General features: G+C 45.8%; 1 protein-coding gene across 2 annotated transcripts in view; it reads right to left on the bottom strand.

Moving 5' to 3' along the window:
* LOC138488295 (multidrug and toxin extrusion protein 2-like) overlaps nucleotides 1–26,109 on the bottom strand; it is a 398,530-nt gene that overhangs the window by 324,099 nt on the left and 48,322 nt on the right. The gene's annotated exons all lie outside the window — the stretch shown is intronic.

Genomic DNA, 26,109 nt, shown 5'->3' on the forward strand with positions numbered 1-26,109 from the left:
CCCACACTACAGAAATGGGTTGTACTATATATATGGTACTCACACTGCAGAGATTAGGACAGAGTTATCGATTTGAAGCCTGTGTCAATGGTTGCCTCTGGACACATGTACACCAACAGAGTGAGAATGGAAAACACTAAAAATTTAAGCTAAAGAGCAATCACCGGAATGGATTGGTTGTTATGACCAATTTATCAGACAGTGGCATCTTTCATTCCCAAAAAAAGGCAAGAATTGCATCCCTCTGTGGCATTTCAAGGGATAACTAGTGTGACAATCAGTATTCTCTTTAGTTAATGGCATTTTGGAATCCGTGGGCAGGACTAAAGTTTTTCTTTCACCAGATTCATGTGTGGGATGCTGATCATCCATTATGAATATTTGGTGAGTAGAAGAGCTTGTTCACGGTGCCCTTCTGACACTATGAATATTGATTGAATGATAATCTTTTGGGTGTATAATGTTCCATCCATTTCTCAGAGGCGCATGGATTCCACCTTTGTGAGGTTTGTGAGGTCTTGAAACGGATATCTGGTACCCATTTGTCAGCAGCTAAACCTGAGAAGTGAGAACTTGAATGGGAGTCTGTTGAACATCTGGGATTCGTTCTCTCACCTTATGGATGGGAGAAGGACCTTAAGGTTTTTCGGTTCTCTTGGATTTATCCTCTACTTCTTCTAAGAGGTTCGATCCAAATTATTATTAATATGAATCTAAAAGTTCTCATCTTTTGAAGAACAATGTGGTGAAAGTTTTTTTCTCTAGTATGATTGCGAGGAGAACACCTTTATGCACCAAGACCGCTCACTACTGCCCTGTTCTACACCATCAGTTTCACTGAGTAGGGCAGGCTTATGGCTGGCTTACAAGTCAGACTTGTAAGCCCGGTGTAAGTCGGAGTTGGTTGGTGTAACTTCTTTTGTAAATAGCATAGCAAGCACACTTTAGGTTTAAGTCCGGTCTAAGTCGGAGCACTCCATGGAAATCCTTTGTGAATTAGCCACCTAGAGCTTTTAATAGTTCAGTCCAACGCTGATGAGGTTCAAGAAGACTATCACCTGAAACATCATTTTCAGTTCTCACACATTAACTTCATGTGAAATTTAGCATGACCAAGAATGTATGACTATGGAGGAAGCATGTTCCAAGTAGAAGTGTTTATTGTTGGGAGCATGCATTACATTTGAGATCTGCATGAATAGCAAATTGATGTTTGATAGAGGGTTCAGGGCCCAAACAATTGCAAAGCTAGGTGGTCTATGTTTTTGCCCATAAAGATCTTATAATTGTACCTTTCTGGGGCCAGCATTGTCTGCCGTTGTATGTACAAAGCGCAAACCTAGCTAAGAAGGCACAAGTAACTTGGGGTTCACAATGGTCGCTGGAAGGCCTTAGATTGTTAAGGTGGCACCTTACGTTAGATCATGGCTATGGTCTTCCTCCTACTATACTGGCTCCAAAATAGATTGTTGGTTTTGCACTTCACTTTTTAGTTTGCCCGGGGAAGCTTTAGAGCATGATAGGAAGGGTTGGCCGTATCTCCCTTCTTCCATCCACTTGACTAAGAAGGATGAATCCTTTATCATATCGCATTTGTGTCTCCTCAGTCATAACCTACCGAATTAAGCATTTGGGGTTATGTTCCGATAACGTTTATTAAAGTCTTAAGTGTTTAAAAATTACTTTGGAGCTGGCGGAGAGATCATTTTGGTGCCCTTTAGTGGTCTGTGATGTTCAAGCCCTGTTCCTTTCTCATGTGTCCTCAGATTGATACTTCAATCAGTGTCCGGTGGGTGAGGTGAGCGCTTTCGGAGTGGCTTAAGAGCCATTGATTGACACCAATTTTATTGGGAGATTGCCTCATTCTGAAGGGTGATCTGCAAATATTGTGGATATTTTTTCCAATCAGGGGAACACAAAAGTTTCTCCCCAGAGCAGAGCTTGTAAATAATGCTGTGCCTTCTGCTGCCCAGGTTTCGTTTATGTGTTCACCGTGTTCATCCTGGTGTTTTCCCACATATTAGTCCACCTCATCATAAAGTGATTAATTCCAGTGAGGTTTGTGGTTTCTCTTACATTTGCACCCACTTAGATAATTAGTGACTGTTTGGCCGGATAATTATTTGATGGTTAAGTGGTCAGCTTGTTTTTATGGCTCATTCAGTGAAATGGGCTGGGACTCCTGTATCTGGCTTTCCAATTTTTCAGGTTGGACCTCCAGCCCAGAGTCCCTTTGGCCTTTCTCTAGCCCTTAAATCTCTGTTGTCAATATAGGGCGGACTTGAGGTCTTGGAGATCTGTGATGCTCAGATTTCTGTTTGGCATTCGCAGTATTTAGCTCTTTGGAAGAATATGTTTGGGGCTCAGATTTTCGATGCTGGTGCAACATTCATATTGAGCAATTTCTGGACAAACTGGAGCCTTGGGGGTGTCTGCATAGCTTTCGGGAACAGTTGCCAATCTTCACAATCAAAGATAAAAAGGAGGGGCCTTTGAATACCATAAACCCGACAAGTTAGTGACGTTAACAGTTCTGCTGGTGTACCTCAGGTCAAGGGGCCAACAGTTGGACTATTTCTAGGACCTATTTTCTAAAGAGTGAGTAAGCAGCTTTCTCATCATTTTTCCTGTGTAGCTTCAGCAGCTCCTTTGGGTGGATTTAGCACTGCACTTTAGTTTAGACAAGGCAAAGGCTGTCAAGACGGAAGACATGGATGCTCTGCCATTTTTGCCAAACCACATAAGGTGGTGTATTAAAAATACGCTCCGATATTGGACCAAAGTAATTATGTAACAGGTGGGTATCTACGCTTCTGGTATTGGGGCGAGGGATAGGAAATTGAAAGAAGCTGCTGGTATGGAGATTATAGGTGTCAAGGTGGGCCAATTAGGCCTGTGCGTCGACTCTCTGTACATTGTACTGCAGATTAATCAATCCCATCTCTATGGTCTCTAAATCTGGTGAATGTTTAGAGTAGCATGCCTGTTAAATTCTTCATGCAGTGCCTGAGAGTGAAAGTAGGGTGCATTTCACGTCAGTGAAAGGGTCGGGGGGAATTGTGCCCACAGGAGAATAGCTGAAAAAGTAGGAAGAGCAATGGTATGGTGTCCACGTGCATGCAACAGTGCACATGGATGGCAGAGTAACAGGTCTGCAGAAGGTAGTTTCTGACCAAAATGTACCAGGTGGGACGTTTTAGGGGAAGGGGAGCCTGCCATACATGTGAAGATGGTAGGGAAAGCATGCTTTAGCTGCCAGTTTGGGCAGGCAATGAAGGATTCTGAGCCTGCAGTGCGCTCTTGGAGTCGGGAGTCGATAGACATGGCTTGATCTCTGTATCATTAAGCATTGGGAATTCTGTTGAGTGCTATGGATTGGGCTGAGTCTTGGGACTCTACCTCCGTTACAGACTGTCTGGTTAGCCCAGAGTTTCACGTCGTGCCTCTCCGTTCACTCTGGCCAGATGAAGAAATCAGTCATCAAACAGAAGGATAGGCTGAAGCCAGCCCTTACATCGCGCTCTGAAACACTTGTGTATGAGCGCGATATAAATAAAATATCATTTCATTTCAACATTTGGTATTTGGCATATTTGACCGTCTGCCATAGTTGCAATGGGACTTTAAAAAGTTGTCATCTACCAGAAACTAATACCTCCCACACCCATTCTGAAATGTTCAGCTTGGGGTGAGTCGTCTCTGGACATTCCTTAGTTCCTCATGACAGAATCCACTCCACTCTTACAGTGGACTTTTAGGCCTTACTTCTCCCTCTGCCCAATCTTGGAATTTCTACAGGGGAGACCCGGCGTTGACATCTGGTCTGCCCTACAGTCACTGAGCATTTGTGCTTCAAACTACTTCTGGTTGCAGAAAGGCCCATCGTGCTTTCATCGCCTCACATTCCCCACCATGGTCTTAGTATGTGGACTAAATGGAGCTCATGTTGTAAAGCAGAGAGCTGCTCCGTTTCCAGTGTGACGTAAACGGCTCTCCGCCACCAAATTTTCATCATTTGCACTGCCGGGTTCAAAAGAAAAGTGCAAAAGGCAAAAGAGCTGTGTTCACCACCTTTTGGCCTTCACCTTTGCACTCTGCGGTGCAAAGTGAGAAAACCCTGACTGGCATGCTGCCATGCCAGGCAGCGTTTACTTTTGTTTGTGAGCACCGCTTGCCATGCTCGCATCGCAAGTGGTGCTCACAAATGACATGAAACCCGCCCTGACATGCTCGCACTTCGGGGAGGGTTTAATTTCAACTAGGAACACTGCATTCCATACGGGCATGTTAAGCAGTGTTCCCAATTGAAATGTAACCCTGTCCGACATGCGAGCATGTCAGGGAGCGTTTCATTGTGAGCCTGAACAATGAATCCCTATGGGGTCGGCCTGCTTTGTGCTAGAGCATGAAGCAGGTGTAACCCCATAGGGTACTCCAGAAAACTCATACTGGCACAGATGCTGGAGCATTTGTATGGCAGAGAGGAAGGAGGTGGCAGAAATGCAAGTTGCGTTCCACCAGTCCTCTCCAACATACAAATAATTGAAAATGAGCCTTGGCTTGATAGCAAGTTGGTAAAGCCTTAGTGAAGGCTTTCATGCCTTGCAATCACTTTACGTCTCCATGTAAAAATAACCCCCAATGAGCTTTACTGATTCTTTAAAATAAAATAGTGAGTTTCTAAGCCTTTTCTTATGTCTTCTTTTCATAACCAATAGCCGGACCAGAAGGAAAAGTACAGACACTTCAAAATAATTCAATACTTGGAAGGCCAGAAATTAAGGTTAATGTTACATAAGGAAGTTTAAATGGCACTGGTTGGGCTGGTGACCCAAGTGAAGCTCCAAGTAGCTAGTCGGGGTCCAGCGAACAAATCTCTTCTAGACTATACGTAGGATGTAAATGGCTCCGAGTTGCCAGGAATTTAGATCACTGTGGCTTTTATGCAGCACCGACCTCCTGGGACGAAGCATGCGCAATGGGTAGACCCTTTAAGGTCCGAGGCACTCAGAGGAGCTGCAGCGATAAAGGAGGGGAGCAGGTTTCCTTTATCCTGGTTCGACAATGGAAGAACATGTTTGATTTTGCTCAGGAGTGTTGGAACAAGGCCATTTGGACCTTTTCAGCAATGTGAGGTTTGAAGGCTAGGTTGCTGGCGAGAACATCCAGGGATCTGGTGCTAGGCACTAGCTGCAGCTTGCACCCTTTGGGATTCATGTTGGACCACCAAGATTGGCTGAATCTTTTTCTTGGCTTGGTTGCGGAAGAACAAACAAGCTTTCGGAGACTTTGAGCTTTAGGTAGGAGCTTTAATCCAGGGGTGGAGAAGCACAAGGCAGCATTTCCGGAGCCACCGGGCTTTGGCGTAGCAAGTTGCAGATTAATCACCAAGGAACCGCGAGAAAGGGACCCCACGGCTGGGCTTGACGCTGCTAATATAGGTATGCAAATCCTTGCTTGCAGGACAGAACCTGCTTGTGTTCCAGTGCCCAGGGCATGCAGCCTGGGAAGTTTGGGCTGCACTGCTCTATGGACTACTCCATTTTAGGGCGGGGTCAATACAGATTTGCATATGGTTCAGCCAATTATATGAAGACAGACAGATAACGGAATACGGTATGTAGAGCTACCCTGGGCAACTGGCAGTGCTTATGCTTTCAACCTACACTTTTTTTTGGTGCATATAACAAAGGCCCATCATATGAAAGACAGTACAGTCACTTAAGGAACCTGCAAGGGAACCTTGCATACAACTGTAGGTCATAGTTTCCAAGCGCGTGACAAAAGCGCCCCCTGCAGGAATGTACGGCTGCCTCGCCAATCCGATATTGCTCCACACCAACATGTAGACAAAGAAATGTGAACAGGAAAGGCAACACCAGATTTTACACGAAAATCTTAGTGATTGGCAATAATGCGACCTGCTCATAAAAGTAAAACCCTAATAATTTAAATCAACACCGGTTTTAAAGAAGAAAGGCAGAGTTCATAACCAATCTTTTTCAAGAAATAGAAGGGAGCAAGGTGCCATCAGATTACAATTTTCAGCACATTAAATGCCAACAAAAACATCAAAAGAAACAAGATTGCCAACTGGTGGTCGAACAGCTACAAAAAACTAGTTGCCTAGAGTGTAAGGGCCTCATAACATTGATGCCACACACTACGCAGGGAAACTGGCACCACTTGCAAGGATGGATTGGTAGCTTTCTGCTCCATGCTGGCAGCATGCCACGCTCTTCACTTTTAACCTCTAGATCCATCGCAGCCACCTCCAGCTCCCCCTTTCTAGTAGTCACATTGCACCCAATATGTCCTAATGGGTGCAAGTACATTGCATTACTGGCTTGTCTGTTGAGGTAGTTTGGATAAGTGCATGTATAGATAGAGATGCGTACCCAACTCCATCTGAATCAAGTATCAGATATTCTTTCACAAAAAGTGAAACACAGACTTCCGATGAACCTCCGCTCACTTTACTGAGCACAAGGCAAACCCTGCACGAGGTGATGGGTTGCAAAATGCTGATCATGTCCCCAGCTCAATTTGAATACGGGCGACACTTGATGCCATCTAGAAAGATTGGTGCTACAGAATCTAGAAGTTGACTTACTACTCTGACTCGCATGTGCTCCTCATCATTTGGCCCTCAACAGGAGAACAGGCAAGGTACCGGTCCGCAGCAAGTGTTCATATAGGTCCAAGTGAAGACTCTTTGGTGACAAACAAAATTAACAGTGCAGAGGATTGTGAGACAAACAATTGTGTCCTGGAGTCTTCTTTGCGCTTCACATGTTAATGTCAAGCAGAGAAGCACTCCCAGGAGACTAATAAGTGATATCACAACCTAACCAAAGTAGGGTGTTTGGGACCTGCTATTTTGGCAAGCTTCAAGCCCAAACATGTTCAAAATAATGCATTCCAAATAGACAAAAGTAGAACATGTGATGGCCACGTGACAGGGGTCACATGGGCAAGTAAAAAAGGGGTGTGGAATGCCCACGAAAGGCAGTGCCCGCTCTAGCCAGAGAGAGACTGTGTCCTGTGTCTCTTTGTGCACCCGGCCCGCCCTGCACCCCGGAACCTGGAGGCCTGGTCCCTAAGCCCCGAACCAGGCATCACACTGGCGACAAGGTGGTGGTGGTGGTACCATTCCCACCCACCACAACCCCTCTGCAACACGCCCGCTTTGCGCTCCAGGCACCACTAGGGCCCGCAGACCCGAGTCGCGCCCATCCACCAGAGGTGCCTGAGCATCGGCGACACACAGAAGACTGGTGCATCGAGGAGGAGCCCGAACGTTCCGTCACCGCGCCCCAGGGCCTACCGATTGCATGGCGCCCCCCACCAGGTGCCTGGCCGTCAGAGATGAACACGAGTCAGAGACTCGTACAAAGTAAGTGCGCTATCCGTGCTCGCACATCAAAAAAAAGTTGAAACAGACTTTCAGCCTTCGCCTCCCTACGCCTCTCCCACGGCCCGCTCAAAGGCCCAGCTTTCGCACGGAAGCAACAGGCACTCAAAAGCCCCACAAGCCCCAACATTTGTTACAAATCCCCAGGAGGCACCAGAAGCTTACACCTCTACGGCAATCACATGGGAGCAACTTGCAGACAAAGGCCCCACAAGCCCAAGCTTTCAATGTAAACCCCCAGGAGACACTAGGGGTTGGGCACAATATTCCAAACCTTGCATCCACGCCCGTCATAAATATTAAACATAAACATCCACACGGGGAGGTACATTACACAGTGGACAAAATACCACAAGGACCTGGAAAACGCTCCAAAGCTAGGACTTCAAAAAGGAGACTCACAGCGTGCATTTAAAGCGCAGCTCAAAGCGGTTGCCCCCGCCAGCATCAACACTATCACGCCACGTGCACGCAACGAGAAAGAGCCCAGGCTCACAAACACAGTGCAGCATGTGCGCAAGCCTGCGGAAACACAGCAAGCTCCGCCCAGGCCACTTCCAACGTGGTGGACGACACAGAGGCAACAAGGCCGAAATCCAGACACCAACACATGGCTGGACACCACACAAGGGGCATTCATGCAACCTTTTCAACCCTTTGGGCCCTGTACAGGCCTCTGTTGGGAGCTCTGAATCCAGCAATTCGAGCTGTGCATCTTGACATCACCAGTGAGGAGAAGAAAAGAGCCTTCCTCATGCTCAATCTGGGCAGTATGGCCCTTCGCATTTTCAATGCACTCCCAAACAGAGGCACAGTCGATGACTACGAGACAGCGAAGGACCTCCTCACCAGGAAATTCAAACTCAAAGTCAGCTCTGACTTTGAAAGATTCAAAATGAGCCAGGCCAGACAGCACCCGCAGGAAAACATCGAAAACTTCCACAGCCATTTGCAGGAAATGGCTCTCGGAAGTGACTTCCTGGACAAAGAGTTTGTGATGCGGCAACAAGTAATTCATGGCCTACCCTCAGACAATGATGCAGAGGGATTTGAATTTAATCCATTCAGCCACCAGGAGCCAGTGAAGACTGGAGAAATGTGGTCTCTGGGCTTGGCCATGGAGAAGTCTTGCTGCCCTATTCTGGATCAGCTGGAGAGGTCACAGAGTGGAACATGGTATATTCAGGAGGAGGCTAATGCAATATGTAAGCCAAGAGAGAACCAGGACCTAGGTAACATTGAGTGACTTGGGGAAAGTGACAAAAGGGTGAATTCCTTTGAGAAGGAAAAGGTGAAAGTGGGGCTTCTTCGCAATGTCCGGAGTGTGAGGGAGGAAGGAGAGAGAGAGAGTCGTTGAGGAGGACTCCAAGGTTTTTCATCATCAAAGTTTATTTGGATAAAAAAAAAATCCATAAACCAGCATTAAAACAGCAATACAAAGAAGAAACTTCACCACAGCAACATTCACAACAATAATTAAAAATCACAATATACAAAATTTCAAAAGAAATAAGATTTGAATAAGATACAAATTAAGGTTTTTGCTTCGAGCATTTATTTCCGTCGATACCAAGCTTTTCTCAGGAATTCTAAGCAGTCCCATGCAACTGGGGTGGATTCTGCTCGCAACAAAAATATCAGAGCAGGTCTGGCTTAAGTGGAGCACACATTTTTAAGCAATGGGACAATGGTCCTCTTTCTGACGTCCTGATAACAGGGGCAGAATAAAACAAAATGCAGAAGATCTTCTTATGTCCCATTAAACCCCAGACAGACTGTAGATTGCTCAGAACTCGCCAATTTTTAGTTTTCACCCTAAGCCACCCTAAGCCACAATAAATTAAAACGAGCCCCAGTCAGTGCCCAAAGATCTATTGTCTTGTTACAGGTTGTATGCCTTCTAAGCCAGAAATGAGCAGGTGTTTTCTATTTGACTCCACTTGGAGCCCAGATGTTTCCCTATTGGTCACAACAATAGAGAAAAACAACTGCTTACATTTTTTCGCAACAGCAGGAGTTAAAAGGACCGGCGGACACTGAAAGCTTGGGGCATTCAGCTGTAATAAACACTGAGAAATAAAATTCAGCCATGGAATTTTACGCCATGACAGACTTGCAATCAGGGTTTTGATAATCACATGCATTAAACTAGATCTTGGGTTTGACCAGAGTGTCAAGCAATAATCGCCTATTTGGGGGATTCATAGTTCAATATGCACGGCATAGTTTGGTGCCGCAATGGGTAAACCAAGTAGTTTAAGGAAGGCATTCTCCATTGTTTCAATGGGAGTAATTTTCTCAATGCCCCAGAGTGCAGCACCATAGTTTGTTGCAGCCTTAGTTTGCGCTCTGTAAACTTCCAAAATCATTTTAATTGGCTAGCCTGAGCACATGTTTCTAAAGCGAGACAGACCCCCCACCACCAAGGCCTGTTTCATTTTGGAGCACTGATTCTCTATGTGTCAGGCCCCCTGCCAATTTTCACTAAAAGTAACGCCCAAATAATAAAAAATGTCCACGCGTGGGATATTTTCACCGTTACTCCACATTTTTCGCATCTTTATCCCTCTGCCTTCTCCACTAGAACACACCATCACTGCCAATTTTTTTTTAATTTACCGATATCTTGAAATTTGACATAAAGGCAGTGTAGGCATCTAGCAGGTGTTGCATAGCGATTGGGGTACGAGCAATCAGAACCGTGTTGTCAGCATAAACCAGGACAGGGAGGGGCAGTACACCCATCCTAAGAAAATCAGCGTTTGTTTCAACCAATGCCCTATATAGACAGTTAGTATAGAGCGCAAACACAGGGGCTACCACACGACCTTGGCGCACTCCCGAAGCCACCGCAAAATAACCTGTACATTGGCCCTGTTACCTAAATCTCACACATGCCCTGGTGTCCTTGTGGAAAATCTGTAATACTTTTACCAACTATCCTGGACACCCCATGGACCCGAGCACCTGCCACAACGTAGCTCTATCCACTTTATTAAATGCTGTGCTCAGGTCCATGAAAGCCAAGTATAATGGTTCTCCCCTCAAGAAAATGGAGGATGCTCCCGCTAGGTACAGATGAAGTGCTTGATCTCGTGTCCCCAAGCTTGGCCGAAAATCGTATTGAATATATGAAAGGACATCACTATCAGAGACCCATTGTTCGAGGTGCTCCAGGACAGAGCGTCCAAAGATCTTAAAAGATGTATCCAATATGGAAATGGGCCTACATGAAAGTGGATTTCCTGGGTCTCCATTTTAAAAAATTGGATACATTTTTTGCATTTTTCCAGGACTGGGGGTATTCCCCCAGTTCCAGATAAGAGTTAAAGGAGCTAGTCAAAAGTGGGGCCCACAGTTCTAGTTCCTCCTTAAATAGATCTGCAGGAATAGCAGCCGGGTGCCTGGTTATGCAATTGACGATTAACTGCAGTTTACACTTCCCCAAGAGTAAGGCGGAGTGTGGTACTCTGCTCCTCATCCTGAAATCTAACTACCTGATCCTTGAATAAAGACTCAAAATGGTCTGCTCAAGCCTTGGACCTCACGTTGTTCTCTCTATAGGTTTTGCCCTTCTTATAGACCGGGCCTTCCACTACAAATTCCCAAAAATGTTCAGAATCTCTGGACGAGACAGCCAAAAGGAGTTCTTGCCATGTCTGATCTTCAAGGCAGGGCACTTTTATACTGTGCCCTCGCACTAATTACCCCTCTTCTGGTACTTGCCCTATCCCGCAGAATCCCCTTCAGGTTATTCTGTGCTAACCTGCATGTTCCGTCAAACCAGCTGTGCATATTATTTGAGTCGGTTTTGAAATCCTGTTGGAATAAATCTGTCAGATTTCCATATTTTTGTGATGCCAGAATGGTTGCCCTAGGTACTTTATCATGAGAGAAAATAGATGCAATATGCTCCATAATTGGGCTGAACTGCCTTACACTGTGTACCACTGGATCAAGCTTGGCCCAATTTACTGTATGCTTACATAAGAAATTTATTTCACAAAAGTCCAAGTGCTGATGATGAACTGTCTGAGTCCCAGAGTACCCCACCCTCAACACCAAACCCAAGGGGGAGCGGTCACTATAAAACGTATCTATGACTTCAAAATCCACAATTAAGGCCCAGTGTTGCACATGCATACAAATATAATCAATAATCGATGTACCTTGGGTACTTGCAAATGTAATTTTGCCCGGTACGTCCAAACCCATTAGGACCATTCAAAGGTCAAATTCCCCAATCCATAAAGCATGCATTGAGCTTAAGGCCCCTAACACACATTCTATCAATCGGTTGAGGATTTAGAATCTCATAAGCAAAATCTTCGCCCGGGTCCACCAATTCAACTAACGTCCCATTCCCCAATTTAGCATTAAAATCCCCTCCCAGAAACACAATTGCATTTTGGGTCCCCTGGGACAAATTGTCAGCACTGTCAGATATACTGTCCCCTTCCCTCAACTCCTCCTCACCTGCGTCTTCCAAGGAGTCTTCAGGAAGTTCAACCTCCTTCTTGCTTCTAGATCTTCTTGGCTCCTTCTCCTTGCTTTCTTTTGTGTGATTTAAGTAGGGGCGTGAATCCCCAGTGGCCACTGTGATCAGAAGGTGACCTAGTCTCGGCATAAGCCCCCCCCCAGTAGCAACACCCCAATCTCAGGGAAAAAGCCGGCCGGCAGAAAAAACCCTGAGTTGAGTCGATGGTATGCCTTATATGCGATGTATTGGCTCCGGTAGTTTTAGTCCTCTGCCGTGAAAGGTAAGCAAACAAATTATCCAAGTTCAGATAGCTGGTGGCAGAGTCCTTTGCTGTGAGAGGTAAGTTAACAATTTGTTCAAAGCTCAGATGGCTGGATCTGCAAGGAGTGGTGGCGTCCGGGAACACCAGAGGATGCAGCTACGCAACGGAGAAAGAAGCGGCAACACTGCAAGTCACAAAGCCGCCAGACAGAAGGGTACTGAAAAATCGGCAACCTCGCTGACAACCGAGGCAATAGCTCAGCAACCCAAAGGACGGGAGAACTGTCGGAAGAAGAGGGTACAATATTGCTAGTACAGGGAGAAAAAAGTAAGTGGGAAAGAACAAGAGTAGAAATACGGGTACTACGGAAGATATAGAGTGACTAGGATAGTCAAAAAGATATAAGTATGCTCTAAGAACTGAATTCCGTTGACCTAGCAAAAGGAATAGTAGAAACAGGGAAAGACCAGAAAAAGCAGAAAGGAAGGAGAAAGAAGGCAAAGGTATTCGAGACAAAAAGTACCTTTACCTCCTCCCTGAAATAACAGATAGCAACCCACAAACGAATACCTGAGAAAGAATAGCCTCCACGTGTGTCAGGAAGAACTATAGGCAGATAACATTTTACAAGGCAAAGAAGCACTAAGGAGAGTAAAAGAATCACAAAGAGCGCTAGCATTTGGAGTTTGGGAAAACTTCGATACAAAGCATCGGGGAGCTGGTACGTGCAACGTAAATACGTTTCAGTGGCCATCTTGGAAAAGGCATAGACCGGTAAAACAGAACACCTGCATCCATGTTAGGTGTATCTCCATCGAGCCAAACCTGATGCATTACAAAAATATTCTAATTCAACGAGATCTTTCAATGCCCCTAAACAACCCCTGTTTGAGGTGTCTGGACTATTATAAAAATTAACCAAAATCAATTCTCTGCCCAGGCGAGACTCTCAGGCATTGTAGAGTGGGATATTTCAATTCCCTCACCGTTACACAATTTAGGGAAGATTTAAGAAATATTGCCACACCCCCATAACAGCGGCCTCTCACACCCTTCTTTACTGGAATACATATTGGAACATAACCATCCAAACACATGTTTCCCGCAGAAGTCATAGCACATCAAAAGTGTCACCACTTCCTTCTTCAAAAGTTTCGTCCCTGCACCAGCGATGTTCCAACAGAAGAATGTCATATCAGTTCAGTATGGTGGACCTCATGCTCACTTAATAAGGTGGGTCCTACCAAGAAAACTTCTACAGGCCCTTCATAGTGTCCTCTCCGTCAGGGGAACAAGTCAATCCAACTCCTCGATACCTGATAAGGCCTCAAAGCGGTTTACAGAAATAGTTACCCCATTCCCTTCCCCTGAACCTCCCTGCCCCCTACCAGACAAGGCCCTTACCCCCTTCGAGTTTTGGAGACCTCCGACCCCTGTTGTGGTGTGAGAGGGTGGTAGAGGGTGGTGTAGGGTGGGTAAAAGGCAGCTAAAGGGAGAAATGCACTTTTATGGGCAGTAGACAACTTGGTCCACCACAATGGATTAAGTGCGGAGACCAAGTAGTCCAGCATAGTCGGGGCAACCACTGAAACTACCACAAAGTCCCCCTCTGTCCATTTATTCGACTTTCCTACCCAGGATACCCCCCTTGCCATCAAGATGTCCCTAGGATTAATCTCCATTCCCGGTAGTCGAGAGTTTATCCATTGCAAGATTTTATTTGTGAGGAAAGACGCTGTTTCTTCTACATCATCTAGAGATGGCAATCCTGTTATGACTCCCACCAAGTGTGCTGCCTCTGGAGGCAGGTCAAGAACTGCTTTTTTGTTCCATGAGTAGTAGATTTCCATATTAGGTATAGTGCCGGGACAATAACTGGCTTTGGTCCATTATTAGATATAACAGGATGTTCAAAACGTCTCCCATTCGGATGGATATGGGCAGGAACTCCCGACTGTATGGACTGTTTAGTTTCACATCTCCCCTTCGGGGCTAGATTAGGGGTTTTAGTCGCTATAGTTGTGCCAAGACCAGCCTCAGAGGGGATGTTTCTTAGCTCCACCATTCCCTTAAGATCCTGAATGTCGCTCTTTAATCCACTGATAAAATCATCAATGATTCAGAAAGTTGCACTCAGAGAGTTTTTAAGTGAGGCAGTTCCAGAAAGGACAGGGGACAGTTTTTTTTATCTAAAACCTCCTCCAATATTTTAAAATCACTAGAAACCGAGTCCATTGTATCATCAAGAAGACTTAGACTGGGGAGTTCGACCCTATACCCCCCCCTGCCCAAAGTCCTCAAATTCTGTCCGATAGACGGATGTTCCTGTCCCAAAGTACCATGCGTAAACTGAGGTCCCAACTCCACTCGGTCACTAAAATTAAGGCATTGGGATAAACTGGGAGGGCTATTATTTGGCAAAGGCAAGGGTAACAGTATAATCCCATGGTCACTCGTATGAGAGATAGCAACCTCAATGGCCCTTTCTGTGTTCTGGATGCATTCCTCTATTTTGCCAGCCATCTGTTTCAGGTAATCATTCAGGGTGGGCTGATTAGAAATTGAGCCAGATCCGAAATTGACCTGGCTCCTTTTGCCTTTCTTGGTTTCATTTGCGATTGGGATGGGATCCATCCTGGCAATCACCTGACTGGGCTTGCTTTTTTTGGTTTTATTCACCGCCCGTGGCAAATCTTTAGCTTTGCGCTTAGACATAATGGTTACCAGTATTAAACCTTGATTGAACAACTATATGAACAGGTGGTGTAGGCAAAACCACAGTGCTAAGTAAAGTGCAGGTGCAGAAAAAAAAACACAACCATTAAAGACAACCATTAAGCCTAAAACTTCATCATAAAATACATACAGAAGGGAACACACAGTAAAAATATAAAAAATGGTCCAGTTGCAAAAATACTATTAAAAAAGCACCGTTAATTGAGGATGAAATGCTGAGCTATGGAAACAGAGTTAAACAGACCAGGGCACAGGCAATAGGCACTCAGGATACCCACGGAGACTGCCGGCACTAACTTTCAGAAGCTACTAAGGATTTGAGTGTTTAAAAGTGCACAACCATGAGGTATGACTAGTGAGCAAAACAGTAAAAATCCCAAAGATCTCATTTTAATTAAATCTACAGCACGCAAACAATGAAATCTCCGGTGGTAGTCTTAATCAGATATATCAGGTGACCTCTGTAATCACTTATCACCTTAGCTGCCAGCTCTCGCAGCCCCTCGAAATCCCAAAGATCCCGTCTTTAATTAAGTCCACAGCAACCAGACAAATAGATCTCTGGCGGCGGGCTTAAACGAATCGGTAAGGTAACCTCAATAAACACCTACCACCTTAGCTGCCAAGGGGGAAAGAACAATCGCAGAGCTCTTGCAGCCCCCCAGGCAGACAATGGTGGCCACAAAGAGATTCCCAGTTTTTCCGTGGACACAGTGTGATTGCAACGACTTAGAGGAACAACACACACCGCAGAAATAAACCAGTCATGAACATCCGCATCAGTATTCAGAAAAGGCTACCTCTGGGGACAGGGCACACCCGACGGCTTGAGGAGCCGCCCTAGTCTGTCTCCCCTCCCCGCCCCCACTGTCCCTCGGAGCTGTGAGATTTGCGTTTTCACAGTTAGCAATTATTAGTTCAATTCAATTCAGTTATCAATTGCACAGTTTTCACAAATCAAGTGTAAGAGAAAACAAACTCCAGCATAGAACTCACAGGCAGCTTGTTCCTTTACGCTGTGTCCTGCAGATCCATGTGCATATCCAGGCCTGAAGCAGGAAGTTCAAAGCACCAGAAAGCCAGTAGTTTAAAAAAACTCTGAAAACCACAAAAGCAGTCTGCACCGCTGCCTCCCCCGTGGACTGCGCTGACTGCAGGAGACTCTGCCCCAGACTCCCAAGGTTTTTGGCTTCAGGAGGAGCAGGTGGAGAGCCCAAGGAGGAAGACCAGAGTGAAGAGAAGGAGGAGGGAGCAGGGCTCCCAATGGGAAGGATCTCAGTTTTACAGGCATTGAGGGAGAGATTGTTGGAGGTGCACCAGGTCTGGATGGCAGATAGGCTGCCACGGATGATGGAGGGTGCCAACGAGTCAGCAGGAAGTTTGAAAAAGAGCTTTGTGTCATCTGCGTAACACTGGAAGTTGGAGGAGAAGGAGGAGATGAGGCATTTAAGCAGAGCAAGGTAGATGTTAAAGAGTCAAGGGGAGAGGATAGAACACTGGGGGACACCAAAGGTGGAGAAGGAAAGAGGAGAGGAGAAGGTGCCTAAGATGACTTGGGAAGAGCGGTCAGTAAGGAAGGATGCCAGCCTGTCCAGTGCCCGTTCTGAGATACCATGGATATTGTGGAGCTTTTGTACGAGGATGGAATGATTGACTGTATCAAAGGCAGAGGAGAGATCGGGAAGGATGAAGACAGCTGGGGAGTTGGAGTCCAGAGATGCAAGCAGTTCTTCACAGGTGTTCAGAAGAGCAGTTTCCGTGCCGCTGGATGCTCGGAATCCAGATTTATAGTCGTGGAGACCACCAAAATGTTCGGTGTGTGAGTTGAATTGGGGCAATGCCAGCTTCTCCAGCAGCTTCCCCAGGAAGGGGGTGCTGGAAATAGGGTGGTAGTTGGCAGGTAGGGTCTGTTGAAGATGTTTTCAGGAGTAGGCGCACAAAGGAGTGCTTAAGGGAGGAGGGGAAGATCCAGTGTCAAAAGAGTGATTGCAGAAATCAGCAAGTGCAGGGGCAAGAGAGCTAATGTTATCCTTGAGGGTCCTGGATGAGCAAGGGGGAACCTGTTTAGAAGAGACCTTCATGGAGCAGACAACTCTTGTAACTTCTGCAGGTGTGACGGGGAGAAGGAGGAAGGAAGAGAGTGAGGGGCCAAGGGATGTAAGGGTGTGTGGGATGGGTTGTGAGGGTGTGTAGCATAGGTTATCAGGATGTCCTGAGTTTTGGTGTGCGAAGTGTGTGGCCAGTGCATTGCAGCGGGCCTGGGAAGGAGACTGTGGAAGGGTTGGCTAGTTCCCTGCAGATCTTGAAAAGTTCAGTCGTGCTGTTGCCGGAAACCTGTGCCTGTATGTGGGCTCTTTTCTTAGCATGGATGGAGAGTCTGTATTGCCTTTGGAGCAGGCGGCAGGCCAGTTTGTCAGAGGGTGAGCCTGAGGTTTGCCACTTCCGTTCTGCCGCCCTGCACTTTCAGAGCCATACCAGGTATTACGCTTAGAGGCAGTTTTCAGGCAGATCCTCGTGACTGGTGCAAGAATGCCAAGAGTATTGGTGATGGAAAGGTGGAGTTTGCTGAGAGCAGAGTGCAGAGTCCGAGGTAGAATCAGAGGTGGGGGTGGGATGAGTGGGGATGTAGTTGGAAGCGAAGGTAGCAGCTTTTAATCGGGCGGATGTTAGCGAACAAGGTTGGCGGGGCTTTTGGTGGGTAGCGGTCAGAAGTCCAAAGGGACCCAGGTGGGAGGAGAGAATGGTCTGACCAGGAGAGGGGGTGACTAGTGGGGGGAGAGAGAGGTCAGAGTGTATGAGGGCATCCAGAGTGTGTGTAGCTGAGACGGTTGGCCCAGAAGGGAGAATGGAGAGGGAAAGCGAGGTGCAGAGGTCAGTGAAGAGAATGGATGCAGAACCAGGGGAGTCCAGTTGGATGTTGAAATCACACAGGAGGAGGTTAAAGGTGGATAAAAGTAAGGAAGAGCAGATATCAGCCCATTCAGAGAGGAACAGGGTGGTGGTGCATGGAGGCTGGTAAATGGTAGCAATTATCAGGGGGGAGATGGGAGAGATGCCCAACTTGCAAACCAGGCTTTCAAAGGAAGAGTAGAAATGGGTGGGTAAGATGGAAGCCGGAACCCACTCTGAAGATTAAGGCAAACACACCCCCCTGCCAATGCAGTGAGGTTGAGGTTTGGAGATGATCTTGAAGCCGTCAGGGAGATGGGAGTCAAAAACAGTGAATGAGCTGGCATTGAACCATGTCTTGGTAAGAGCGAGAATGTACAGGTAAATATCTTCCAAGAAGGAGGCAGATGTCAGTGAAGTGTTTGTTGGCTGAGCAGGCGTTGAGTCGCCAGATGGAGGAGGTATGTGACTTTGAAGGTTTTCTGAGGTGGTGTACAGGGATATGGTACACCAGTCAGAGGAGGGAGAGAGAGAGTAGAAGAGGGAGATGCAGGCGAAGGAAAGAAGTTAATGAGAGAAGGCAGGATCCGGTCAAAGAGAAGGAGATTGGTTTTTGGACCCTTAACTGGGATAGTGCTTGTGCGATAGACATTAACGAAGCAACGTGAGGATGAGAAGCCGGCCAAGATGACATCCCACTTGGTGCCACTGTTAATGGTAGAGGATAGGGAAGGATAGAGAGTGGAGATGAGATAGGGGGGTCCATAGATTTGGGGAGGGGACAGAGAAGAGGATAACAGTGAAATCCTCTCTAGAGGAAGCACTAACATAGGTGTCTCAGATGGGAAGTCCAGGGTTTTCACTCAAGATGTCTTATTTGTGCTTTTTCCTACCAGACTTTGTGAGCGAGGGGGGAAAGGTGATAGTGTAGTAGTTAGACAAAATAGGAGAGATGGAGAGAGCCATAGGGGTGGCAGAAGTTAGCCGAGGAATGAAAGAAGAGTGGCTGCACAGCACAGTTCTACCTAAACTCACCATGTGGCCTACTAGTAATCACAAAGGCATGAATGCAGACGAGAAAGGAATAGAATTTCAACAAACAAAGGTTCACAGATGTAAAAAGTAACCACCTAAAATCGTTTTCTTTTTTTTTTTAATGGAGGCACAATGCAGTGGGAGTAGACGTAGGTTAGTTGCAGCAAGGAAGGCAGAGTGCCAAGGCACAGTAAAAGGTTTAGAAGAGGTTAGTGGAGGAGTTCAGCCATAACTCCCTTGCAGATTTGCAGGGAGCATCGATGTCCAAGGATGCAATAACATGAGGAAGCAGTAATTAGTCTGGAGGCCGAGTCATAGTTTCAGGGGGGTAGGGGGCCCTCCTCAGCCCATGCAGGCATAGACAGACAGGGGTCTTAGAATCGGGCCTTGGGAGGCGGGCTGGCTTCACCTACCAACTCGCCTGATTGGGCCTTTCATGGAAGAGAGGCCCAATAACAGCAGGGCTTTCCACCCCAAGGCAGGCACTCCAGTGCCTACAAATCCAGCAGAGGCCCTGATGGAGAGGATGGCCCTCAACTGAAGCCAATGAATGGTAGAATACACAGCAGCAGTGCAACGCAGCAAGCGTTTTTCTTTTAATTTAAGTCTTGCAAAAAATTATTATTTTGTTTATCTGGTTTTTAAGCAAAAAAACGCATGTGCCCCCACAGCTCCAGTGGTTACGTTCCACAAAAGTCCAACAGGGCTAAGCTTTCATCTGGGTGGTCAGGGGACTCCTCCAAGCCTCGTGGTGAGGAGAGAGCAATTCCGTGCTTGCTCGATGAGTTAAGGAGAGGGTTCAGGAGAGAGTTTTACCAAAAGTCCATTATCACTAACTAATGGCTAGTGCAAATGTTGTGCCCTGCTTCCAAGTATATTTAAGCTTAAGCAAAGCGCAGTGCACCGCCACCCTTATCAGGGACAACTTTGGGGTGACACTGAATAGCAACCCTTTAGGACAGTCCATGCATGAGAGTCAGGGTATGGCGGGGCAACCTTGTGCATGGGCAGTACAGTGTATGTCTAGTGCCCAATAAGTGAATACAGTGGATAGCTGTAGTAAGTTTGCTTTTATCGACACTTGGGAGAAAAGAGACAAATGTGCGAGAGACGACTTGCTGTAACACAAAGTATCTTATTGCGGGAACGTGTACATTGCATGTCAGCTAATCTTACACATGTCAATTACGAGTACTGTATGTTCCCACAGCCCATGCCATAGAGTATTTCTACAACAATGTTTATTCTGCACTCTGTGCCTTTATGTACTGAACATTCTATGCTCCAAGCTATGCAGATGATTAATTGCACATTCAGTTTTTTAACTAACCATCAATCCTGATGCTGTTTGTACACATCCAATAATTGGCCACAAATGGTTTCTCCAGTGCTCCAGATAAGATTTTGAGGTGGGAGTATTTTACTCCCTATTTTTAAACTTTGAGAGTAAATGTGATTTTAAGAGAGTAAAAATGACATTTCTCCTTTGCAAGAGAGTAAAATAATGTGACATCCAGCCAACGTGGGCAAAAGCTGTATGGAAATTATTATGATGCGGCAGTTTTCTGCATTGTGGCAGAATACACCTTTCATTATTTCTCTAGCTTCAGAGAAATACATTCTGTTTGAGGCATTTATCCCTGGCTTGCAATTACATCCATGCAGATAAAAATCAAAAAGTAGCCTTCTGGTTTCTTTCAAGTAACCTGACCTTTGCACTGCCCTCTGCTCTAAACTTGTGTGTAAATGTACACAGGAAAATAATAAATCTGTCGTATTTACAAGATTTTCATGCGTAAAAAGGCCTCGTACGCACCTTATCTGGAGGGCTGGGTTTCTCAGTGAAATCACTGAGTTAGTAGGATGCCCTAGGGGCCTATGGCCAGCAGGCAAACATTCTTGACACTTAAAAAGAATCATCTTGAGATTGAATAAAGTGGATAACCACCTCCACCTCAAGTAAATGTGTATGTCTATGCATTTCTTGTTCATCAACCCACAGACACTACATAACACAGGACTGTATGGTTCCAAGGACATCCTATTTGCACCAGCCACCAACCAGGTGGATCCTAACCAGGTTCTCCCATTCTTCCAAATGAGTTGGAGCCTCCGTTAGTGAGCTGGAACAGAATGGAGGTGGGCAATCAGACACAGTCTGCATTATAAGATCATGTAATACTCCTTCCAACATGTATTACAGTCCTGTAAAAGCATATTTTTAAGGTAGCATCTTTGCACATTATACATCAACTAAACCTAAAGATTATCCATATATCGCCATGGTGGTACTATACATGTATGTGCGCTAGTTCCAGTACACAGTTAATGTGCTTCAAGCCAGTCCTCCGGACCACACCTGCAGTGGTTACCCCTAGGTAGCCAGCATAGTCTGTGGCGAGGGATCAAGGGAGTTGTAAGCCAAAAGCATCCGGAGGGGTGAAAGGTTGGCTACCAAACAACTTCTAAAATGTGCAAATTACTAATTCACCTTATTCATGGGACTGATGAGGATATGATTGTTGAAGGGCCGAGACATTAAATTGTCGGTGTGGAGTATGATTGTAATTGCTTTTCTGTGCATATGGCCACTAGTCCTGTGAAATAATAGCAACTTTGTCAAAGGTACTGTACCCCAGATAGAACGGTGTCTCAATGATGATTTTTTTGTGCTGCGTCTGTTGAAAACACATAGGCTCCTTGCTCCATTTCCTTTGGGCTTGCAACATTTCTGAATTTCTGGTACGGGGAAGGATGCACGTCTAGCAGTCTGTGCTGTTGTGATTTTGTTAAAGCTGGGAGAGAAGATGTATTTTTGCATAAACTGGTGTGTTCCAGAGGCATAAAAGTGTGATTGTTACTGTTTTGAAGAGCCACAAGAAGCCAAAAATATAGGAATAGGTGCAAGCTTTCATAAGAAAGCAAATGGAGATTGAACAGTGTCTCGGGTGTGTTCAGAGAAACATGTGGCTGATCCTGTTTTTTATTCTGCCCTGCAGTGAGTACATTTCTACCACATTATTCTCTTACGCCATTTTTAGTACACAGGCAAGGCAGAGAATTAATTGCAAGGGCAGTGCCAGAATCAGGCCCAGAAACTTACTTGGCTGGAAAAAACAAGCCGAAACATCAAAATAATCGCTGCCTAAAACCTGGCATCCTGCCTCCCCAACCCCACAACCCCAAAGTAAAAATAGCTTGTCCTGCCTCCACAGCCCTATCTGGCTCACCAACCTGGTTTTATCTGTGAGATTGTTGAAGCCAAAGCCGGTTCTATTATTTTTTAAGATCATGTGACACAAAAGATGGGTTGGAGGGGGGCATAATTTGTATATGCTTTGACTTCACTGGAAGCCACATCAAAGACAATGCGGTCACAAGAAGTGGCATTAGTCTTTGACACTCAAGGGCATCATGGGAAGTAACATTTCAAGAAGTGACCATGAGGTTGCCAACAAATATCTGATGTGCAATACATAAATGGTCGCTAGTATTATATATGGAGCAACACTATGGACTAGTAAACCATGATCTAGGTTTTTCTATTTAATAGGGTACACTGATTGAATAACTTATAGGGACTCCAATTTTTGCAGATAAACCAAGACGTGAAAACATGTCTGTATCACACAGTACGGTAGTGAAGTTTAGATTTGTGCAGAGTCCGCAATTTAGGCACTTGGCCACACATCTTCGCATTAGTTGATAGAAATGTGGTAAGAACTACAACTAATCCAGAGCGCAGCAGCAAGCCTCCTTCTGATACTCAAGAGAACACATCACGGCAGAACTAAGATCACTGCACTGGCTACAAGTCAAGAAAAGGATCCATTTCAAAACACTTGTCATTACAATTCAAAGCCAAGGAGCAGAATTACAGCAAAAAAAAAAATCCTTCTACAGACCAAACAGAACCCTCAGGATTAGCAATGACATACTGCTTAAACCGCAAGGTGATTCGAAAACTAAATAAGCTGGATCATCTGAGCTTCAGGAAAGCAGTATAAAATCACTACTTAATATGCCGCGCTATCCCACAAGTCACAGGCAGTCATCAAAGAGACCAAACATAGCTGACCATGATCAAAATGGATTTCACTTACCCAACTAGCCACTTGGGCGACTGACTTAACCTGATGCCATGAGGATCGCAACTTTCTTGCCCTCACTAACCCATCCTAGTATACCTCATGCAAACCAGCTATGCCACGCATGCATGTCACCTACAAAATCCCCCCGACATGGACACCAAACAGCAGAACTCCACAACGATAGCTCACACAATCTCAACACATAATCTCAACACAGCCAATGTACACTTACACCACGGCCACACAAGGCCTCCCATATGGATGCAAATGTCTTGCATGCCCAAAAACCCAGATCACCTAGAAGCAAACCAGCACAGTGTTTTAAGTCCAGTTATTGCAAACTGAAACTGCCAACACTACAGCAAAAGCACTTGTGTTCTTGCCTTTTCCTCCCAATAACAAACCACCCCCTTTCATTTTCACATCCGCCAGAGGACCTGGAAGCCATGCAAATTTGCAGCGGTGTCCAGTATAAATCCCCCCAACATAGCATAATATTTGACTTCCAAGAGATAACGTAATAATATTCTTTGCAGTGAAGACCTGAAAGGTGTAGGAGTATGGCTTCAAATTCTATCAGTTAGACTCAGCATTGTAGCATTTACATGTTAGCGTGGGTTTGAACTTGAACTGGGGCCCATGGTGTGAAACTCATTACTGGACTTGAGTGCGAGTCTCAGGTAGAATTAAATAGATGCCAATGCACAGAGCACATGTTTGAAATTGCACTTTGCTTCAGGATGATATTTCAATGAACTGAGCTGCACTGAATATAATACTAACATAAATTAACATACAAATCAACCCAACCCCATTTAACATATAACTGAATCCCTTAATAACATTTAGCACAAATTAGTTAGTCCATGATGAAATAAGATGAATGCAGATTGGGAAAATGCATGATGCTCTGGAAATCATAATTTAAACGTGCAGGCTGAATCTGTGCTGGGTGATTAACTAAAAAATGTGAAGATTCGTTCTACTGAAAACAGGGCATTGTATTAGATCAGGAAGCGCAAGAAAGATGTATCTTTTGCCCTCCCTCAATGATATCACATGTCATTTCAGTGAATGATCTGCTCAAGAGGACGTAAATGGGTTTGACAAAAAGGGTTTGGAGACAGACTAGCATTCATTCCTCTTCGGGCACTGAGAGACAAAGGAGCAGAGGGCTGGCTAGGCAGACGGAATTCAGTGCTGGCAAGCTGTCTGCTGAAGAAGCTGTCCTTATTTGGGCTGACCCTGTGCAAGGCAGGCAGAAAGATTGGGGAAGATTTCCATGCCAAAATGAATCATAAATACCGCCACCAAATCTAGGTAAATATGAAGTTAAGTGAGGGGCTACAGTTGTGAATGAAAACAGGTAGTCTAGGTTAAGTAGTTCACTTTATTTTAGGTGCGGTCTATTTTTAACGTGCATGTAATCCTGTGTTTATATTTCTCAAAGTTGTAATGTGTTTTTTTTAAAGTGTATTCTCTTGCCAAATTTCACGAGGCCAAGGACTCTGCACAGATAAAGCACTGAAAGCTATTGCAAGAAGAAATGTACTTGCACTATGAAATACAATGTGGGCATGAATGCCATTCTGTGCACTTGGAATATTTTTATTTCACGATAAAAAAAACAGATTCAAAAGTAACCTAGTCTCAATACATTTATTCAGCATTCAGTCTATTTAATTTGACAGGTTTAGGGAGACAGATGTGCGGTAAGAAATAGCTCAAAGTAAAGAAGGCACTGTTAGCTGTTTATCTAAAGAGATTTAATTACTGTGCAGTATTTCAATTGCAAGCTTTACATTTGTTGAAACTCAGCCAAAAGGGCTTAGTGTGGTATTGTACATAAGGAACCACAGGAGATCTGTGAAGACCTGCTCTGCAACCTTGACGCTAACACCCCTTGCGTACTCATCCTGCTTGATCTCTCTTCTGCCTTTGACTATGTAAACTATGACATCTTGCTCAACCGTCACGGTGATAACCTGGGTATCAATGGTCAGGCTCAGGCTCCCAGGTCCAACTTAGGTCCATCCTCTCCGCTATCTTTTTCTCTACATGTGGTGTCCCCTAGGGGTCTAACCTCTCCCCCTGGCTGTTCAACCAATACCTGGCACTCCTTGCCCACCGCATTGCCACTCTCTGCCCCAACTTTCAGTGCTATGGTGACGACACCCAGCTCATTTTTAGGCTACCCTCAGCCTCCTCCTATCCTTCCCTCATCTCTTGACTGTCTGATATCCAGGAGTGGTGTGCCACCAATGACCTCTGCGGTAATGCCAGTAAGACTCAGATTCTCCTCATCGGCACATTTGCTCCCTCCTTTCCTGTAGCTCTCTGGCCGGCCTCACTTGGCCCCCTTCCTGCTCCCACCTGCAAGGCTAAAACCCTAGAAGTCATCTTTGACTCCACACTCTCCTTTTCTCCTCACATCTCTGATGTCTCCAAGAAGTCACACTACCAGCTGCACCTCCTCACTGGTATTCTTCCTTTCCTCTCATTCACCCAGAAGCTCACTGTCTCCAGAGCGCTGGTTCTCTTTAGGCTGGACTACTGCAACAGCCTCTTTCTAAATCTGCCTGCTTCTAGTCTCCGCCCTCTGCAACTTATCCAGAACAGTACTGCAAGACTTGTCCTTGGCCTCAAGCCCAGGGATCGTATCTCTCCAGGACTTAAATCTCTGCACTGGCTCCCAGTGTCTGCGAGGATCAAATTCAAAACCCTCTGCATCGTCCACAAGGCTTTCTGGAGCCTGGGGCCGTAGTACCTTCAACTCTCTCTCCCTAAATATCTTCCTGCTTGAGCTCTCCACTCATCTGCCTCCAACTCCCTCAGGGTCAGTCGCTTCTCCAAGCAACCAGTTGGTGGTGGATCTCTTTCTTCGGCTGGTGCCTCCCTCTGGAACAGCCTCCCTTAAACTTGAAGGGAACCATCTCCGGTCCTGGAAGCAGCTCAAAACTTTCCTCTTTGCTTCTGCCTTTTCTCCTCCTCTCCCCTGCTGACCTCCTAGCTGTAACCTGAACCTGCACTGGCTACCTGGACACCCTTGGATCTTGGGCCCAGGTCCCTCCCCCGCCAGCATCACACACCTGCACGGACCACCTGGCAACCCCGGCATTTCGGAATGTTCTGTATCCCTACAGTCCCCATACCAGCCTGACACCTGGTGTCTGCACTTACCCATGCACTTGACACTTGCTGG

The sequence above is a fragment of the Ambystoma mexicanum genome, chromosome 9 (assembly GCF_040938575.1).
Source record: "Ambystoma mexicanum isolate Mex_15411 chromosome 9, UKY_AmexF1_1, whole genome shotgun sequence".
NCBI lineage: Eukaryota > Metazoa > Chordata > Amphibia > Caudata > Ambystomatidae > Ambystoma > Ambystoma mexicanum.